Source organism: Anticarsia gemmatalis, chromosome W, assembly GCF_050436995.1.
Source record: "Anticarsia gemmatalis isolate Benzon Research Colony breed Stoneville strain chromosome W, ilAntGemm2 primary, whole genome shotgun sequence".
NCBI classification, from domain to species: Eukaryota; Metazoa; Arthropoda; class Insecta; order Lepidoptera; family Erebidae; genus Anticarsia; species Anticarsia gemmatalis.
This window is the reverse complement of record NC_134775.1, coordinates 7,129,835-7,137,012: the sequence shown is the minus strand read 5'-3', so window position 1 is coordinate 7,137,012 and position 7,178 is coordinate 7,129,835.

Here is a 7,178-nt window from a genome sequence, read left to right as displayed (position 1 = left end):
GCAAATACGAGCTGCTTGCTAACCACATTGTTGCAATGTTTTGCTAGCGTAGTCCTCAGTCTACTGTACAAAATCCAATTGTCAACGGAAACTTGCTGGACCCTGACCTCTTCAATTTGGATTGGGTGTTGCTTGCAGCGAAAAAGGTCATCTTCAAAATTCATAAGCTGCTCAATACAGGTAAGTTCATAGTAAGATACTCGATTTTCTGCAGTGCACAGGAAGCGGCTGCCAGCAGAGAATGATCGGCACGGTATTACGATTGGTAAGTATGTACTTTCTTTCGCCAATAGGTAGGGGTATTTTGGGAAGATAGTAAGGGTCTTATTATCAGATTCATGGAATATTGGTATGGAATATATTTTATAATAATTATAAGTAGCATTATCAGTAAGTGGGATCTCCATTATAAATGTTATTTGATTATTTTTAATAAAAGTTTTGACAGTTATAATTTCTTCCATCTTTAACAAGTTTGATTCATTGGGATAATATACTAGACTCTCAGATTCAGATATTAATTTTAAATGATATAAAAGTTCTGAAGAGTTTACAATTGATTGATGTAAAATGGATATCCTGCTTAGTGCTAGTGCAGTTTCAATTTCACTTAATCTAATAAATATTGTACGAAAGCTACTCATAAAAACATTGAATAACCCAATTACATAAGTAAGAAAATTCCAATTATTTTGTTGGATAGTTAAATCTTTAATTAGTACTTCAATTTTAGTCAATCTGTTATGAAAATTAACTGTATTCTGTTCAACTGTTTCTGTGATATTTATAAAGCTATCAAACATTTTAGAGATCAGAGTTAACTTTTTAGATATAATGATTTGATTGTGATTTAGTTTTGAAATAAGTTTACCATATTGTAAAGCATCATCATGGTCTAGATTACCGGTTATAATTTTTATAATAGAACCCAATGGATTTATAAGGCCACGCCTAAAGCGTTTAGATGGTACAAGTTGCTGATACTTTTCCATAGTTATATCGCGTATAGACTCTGTATGTAATTTTATACTAAAGATTTCTTGCGAATATGATGCATTCCAATCGATTAAATTACAAAGTTTTTGATAGTTTGTAGAGATATATTGTAAATCTTTATAAATCTGTTCAAGACTGATAGCTTTTACAATAGTCCAATGATCGGTTTGGTAATATATGCTTGGCCTTGTTTCACCGGCAGTATTCCTGGATTTCCTTCAAGGCTTTGCAGATGAAGGGCCAGCGACGGCATTGTCACTGTCATCAGTAACACGACGCACCTGTGGAGGGCGTTTTATATTTTTAATAGGAATTTTAGTATCTCTATCACCTATTTTTATGGGTAAAACGTTTTTCTCTGCTTCACCTGTGACCTTAGCTTTCGTATATCGCGGTTTGTCCTTACTTTTACGTTTATTTACATCTTTACCGAAAATAGTATCGCCTTCTTTAAACTTTACATCGCCTTCACCACCTTTCCTAGCTCTATTATTTTCTTTAATAGTAACCATTTTTTCCGCTAAGTGTTCATATAAATTTGTTATTCTTTTTGCATGATCTTTTACTAATTTTTGGAAGTAACGCTTATCTAATTCTATGCTAAAAGGGCTAGTTGAGTCAGTGTGCCCGAAGACAACTTCGAATGGAGTAAGCTCAGTAACAGAATGAATAGTATGATTATATGCCAAAACAGAATAGGTCATAACCGAGGCCGCGTCAGTACATCGTTTCTCATATTTAGCCAATCTGTATATTTCAATTAAAGTAGAATGGAACCTCTGGATAAGGCCCATCGAATTAGGGTTGTTTGGTGTTCCAATATGAAATTCTATTTTGTGTAAATTCAAAAATTCTTTAATAAGTTCATTATTAAATTCAGTACCGGGATCAGAGCTTATCTTTTTTGGAGTACCGTAATAAGAAAAATATTTCGTAAGTGCTCTCGTTACTTCAGGAGTTGATTTTCCCTGAGTTTCGATTGCTTGACCCAATTTACTGAATGCGTCAATGATAGTTAAATAAGTTTTACCTTCAACACTAAACAGATCTATGAATAATTCTTGAAATGGCGCGTTCTGGATTTGCGTTAATTGTAAAATAGGTTTTATATGTTTTCTATCATATTTTGTTTTTTGACATGCTTCACAACTATTTATTACGGCTGTTACAGTTTCCTGCATTCTATCCCAATAATAATTTCTACGCAATCTAAGTAACGTTTCTTTTATACCACGGTGGCAAGACTTTCCTTCATGATGTTTCAAAATTAATGCCTTCTGTTCTTTCTCATCGTCTATAAAAATAACCCTTTCCGTACATTCATTGAAATTAACTGCACCTTTTTTGAATAAATCGATTATAATATTGCTAAATAATTTACGATGTTCATCTTCCTCAAAGTAAATAAAGTACTCAAGTTTTGGTTGAATGTATTTCTTTAGAAAGTCCTTTACCAATTCGGGATTATTTTTAGGAAGGAAAACTTCTAATATCTTTTGTTTTTCACGTGATAAATTGTTTACATGTATCTGATTTTTAAGCCATGAAAATATTAATATTTGATTGGGCTTGGTGTCTATTGCTTCATGTAATATAGGTATTCCAGTTGATTCTAACTCTACGGCTGAATGAATAGTTCCGTCTGATTTACTGGATACTGATCGCATCGGATAATCATTAGTATTTTGGTTACTGTCTCTAATATTTTTATAAAATTCTATAGGACTTACTACATGACGCAGTTCGACTAGAATCAGATATTGTTATCGTTGATGAACTTTTTCTTTCCGGTTTATTTCCACTTAGCTTTTCTATGTCTTCAACTACACTTTTAACGTATTCTTTTAAATTATTATCTTCCTTTTCATCAACATTAACTGCCATAGACTGATTTTCGTCGTCTGAGGATAACGCATTAAGTTTGATTCTGGAGAGAGCATCTGCATTCGTATTTTGTTTACCATTCTTGTAGATCAATTCGAAATCGTAATCTTGTAAGCGTAATCGCCATCGAGTAAGTTTACTGCTAGGGTCTTTGAGTGATCGAAGCCAAACTAAGGGGCGATGATCTGTGTAAATATAAAATTTTCGACCGTATAGGTAGGGCCTAAAATGTTTCACTGCCCAAACGATAGCGAGCAGTTCACGTTCGATAGTGCTATAACGTGATTCTGTATCACTGAGAGTACGGCTAGCATAGGCAATGGGCTTGTCACTACCAATCTGTCCTTGCGATAGGACAGCACCTGAGGCGACATTAGACGCATCCGTTGTCAGAATAAAGTTTTTATCATAGTCAGGGTATTGTAATAGTGGTGCGTGTGTCAGAAGTTCCTTGCATTGATTAAATGCGTCTATGTATCTTTGGTCAATAATAATTTTGTTTCGTTTCTTTAAGCAGGCGGTCAATGGTTGAGTAATTTTTGCAAAGTTTTTTATAAAACGTCGATAGTAACCTACGAGACCGAGAAAGCCTTTTATCTCAGTTGTAGTCTTGGGTAATGGGTAATTGAGAACAGCATCTATTTTGTCGTTGTTGGGTCTTAGTACGTCTTTTGTAATGGTATGTCCAAGATAAAGTACTTCTTTGCGCAAAAAATCCGATTTGTCTAACTGAATTTTCATGTTGGTGGCTCTAAGTCGGTCAAATACAATTTTAAGTCTGTTTATCATTTCGTCAAGGCTATTTGCGTATATTATAATGTCATCCAAGTAAACCATACAGTGCAGTCCCTGTAAACCGCGCAGCAGTCTTCTGTCTGTCCTTCTCTTCTACTTCTATTTGGTGGTACCCACTTGCTAGATCTAGCGTTGTAAAGTAAACACTCTTTCCTAACTTGTCAAAAAGATCGTTGATATTGGGTAAGGGGTACTTGTCGTCAATAGTAATGTCATTCAGTCGTCTGTAGTCAATAACCATTCTGTATTTAATTTCGCCAGATGCATCTTTTTTCTTTGGGACTAGGTGAACTGGAGCACTCCATGGGGAATGCGATTCTTGTATGACATTGTCATGTAATAATTTTTCTACCTAATTACTAATTTCATTTTGAACGAAAGGTGCCTGTCTGTAAGGTTTAATGTATATGGGGTCTTCATTCTTTGTACGTATATTATGTTTTACCTGATTTGTAAATGTCAAAGGAATTTGTTCACAGTAAAATATATCTTTGTATTCTTTACAAAGTGCATATATTTTTTACGTTCTTCGTCATTAGCGTGGTCGAGTCTTAATTTATTTAAATTTTCCTCGAGTAATTTGTCTATCTCTATGGTAGAGTCACTTGCAGTAAAATTAGTATTACATTCAGAGTGATTGTATGGCGTCACTGAAAAAGGTCTTGTAATAGTCAATTGTCTTGGACAGTCTAAAGTATTTTGTATGACTGTAAATGCATATCCGTGATCACAATTTACTATTGCGCTTGGCATTCGTAGTCCATTTTAAAAGTCATGATAGTCAAGAATAGCGTCACCTGAATATTGGTCTACTGGTAGTTTGACACGTTGTTCTGAACGTGGTTGTATATTAATTTTATAATTTAAATTATTATTAATAATTGGAATACTAGTAGAATTAGTTCGTAAGGTTTGTCCTTTCAGATCTAAAACAGCGCCTAATTGTTGTAATAGATCATTACCAATAAGTCCGTCATATCTTATATCGACATCGTATACAAAGAACTTATGCCAGTCGTTACTAACAAAAGTAGGTCAAAGTGGTATTTCAATAACTTCGTCATGGGCACTAGTAGCATGTGTACTGACTACGTGGAAATTTTCTTTGCTTGTATAGTCACTGAAATATTCGTACGCTTTCCTAGGACTAATAAAAGAGCGCATACTACCCGTGTCTATCATCATTTTTGCGTCTATTTCTTCTATGTAAATATAAGGTAATTTTAAATTAGAATCAAAATTTAGTTCTAAGATTTCTTGTTGTTCGCAATCAATAGTTTCGTCATAATAATTTAAGTCATAGTTATATTCATCATCATAATTAGGGTAATACTCTTCGTAATTAGGCTCATAATTTTCGGTACATAATTCATTAACTTTGAAACCTTGTGGCACATTTGATTTAGGCTGTGCTGTACGCATGGAAACGTCTGTGTTTTGCAATTGCGGTTTTTGTTGTTGAGGAACATTAAAATTAGTAGGGGGTTTGTAACCAAACTGTTGTGGTGGTTTATATCCAAATGGCTGAGGTTGAGGATGCCTATAGCCAAACGGTTGAGGTTGTGAAGGTCTATAGCCAAATTGTTGAGGTTGTGGAGGTCTATAGCCAAACTTTTGCTGCACAGATGGTCTATAGTCAAACGGTTGAGGTGCCTTGTACCCGAATTGTTGTGTTTGGGGTACGTAGCCAAATTGTTGGCGTGATGCATTAGATGGTTGACCTTGAAGCATTTTATTTTGGGGAATACCGAAATTAAATTTTGGTGCACTCATATTACCGGGTAATAAAGGTTTGTATCCAGCTGGAGTCATTACTAACCTTGATCCTGAACTATGAGATTGACCTTGGATACGATTTTTGGTATTGTACTGCTCTAAGAAATTAACTTCCTCAAGTACTAAACTCAAGGCCGCTTCCAAAGTTTCGGGTGTCTTAAGTCTTACAACACGTATCATATTCTCAGGAAGATTATACAAAAATACATTCAGAGCCGTATTGTTATAAATAATAGATTTCGCGCGTTTCAAATCTGTATCATCGATCATGTTGACCTTGGACATCAGGGCTGATCGGACACTTTGGATTCTGTTACAAAATTCTAAATAACTTTCACCGGGTTTAATTTTTAAAGATTCAAGTTCAATATTTATACAAGCTTCGCTACGTGGGTCTCCAAAATGTTGGATGAGTAATTCCCGAAATGTGGACCATGCCACAATATCTTCGCGTTCTGATAGAAGTGCGGCTGCGTCGTCTCGCAAACGGCTAGTTAACACGTTATATACGTAAAGATTTTGTTCATGGCTTCCCTTGTATCGCTCAAGAACATATTGACACTTTTTCAAATAAAGATTTAACAGTCTTTTATCCCCATTATATAATGGTATTAACTGAATAATTTTCTTTGGTATTTGTTCGACAGTAGGAACAGTTTCGATAGTAGGGTTCGACATTTTTACAGAGTAATGTACGACACAGATATAACACTAATAAAAAATCACAAAATTCGAAAAAATAAAACAATTAACACAAGTAAATCTAATTGAAAAATAGTATAAAGCAAAATGTAATTGCTAAGAGTTTTAAATTGATTTTAATATTATATGTGTGTATAAAATTTATATTATTATATAAAATATGTGTAGAATCTCATACACGTTACTTTATACTTTAAAAAGACACATTTAAAACACAATTAAAACATATTTAAGAGACATTTAAAACACATTTTATAGTTATATCAGAAAACATTTGTATTCTCTGACTTTTAACTACTCTGTATATTCTATTTATAGCACAGAGATAAGAACAATGGAACTTATAACATAAACAATTGGACACGTTATAATGAGAGAGTTTCGATCTCAAAATAATGTAATTATATTAATATAGGATATAGGAGGATAGCGGAACAAATATTGGCGAAAAAATTCACTCACCAACCGACTGCGACTCCCATAGCGGCTGTTTCTTACTCGAGCTCACGTACCAAGAGTTATTTGTTTGATTCGTCGGATTCCACTCGTCGTCGAAATTCACGCGGCGCGACGATTTAGAGTTTACCGCGGAAAATCTATGATAACTGAGTGAAATCCTACCGGCTGCGCCACTCTTGTTTCCGGAGCGGGGAAACAATTTTTTTGAAACTAATTTATTTAAAATAATGTGAGAAATTAAAAACAAGGATATATGTGTAGCCGATTCGGAGGCTGTTTTAATTCTGGTTGTTTACGAGCGTTAGACCCTCAGGAGAGACACATCCGTTGGGCCCGGCTTATCTTACTTCTAAGAATTGTCAGCATTCTGCTGGCTAAGCATAAACTATATTCTAAACTTAATCTAACGCTGAAGGTGTGGGTGTTACCATAACTAAGTGCAGTTGTGTTCGTAAATAGGAAGAAATGTTGATGTGTTATGTATGGTGAAGCACGTGAAAGTGCATGGCGTGCTCTGTACCTGTACGTCCGTATCCAAAGGTACTCAAACTCTCGTCATACACCAG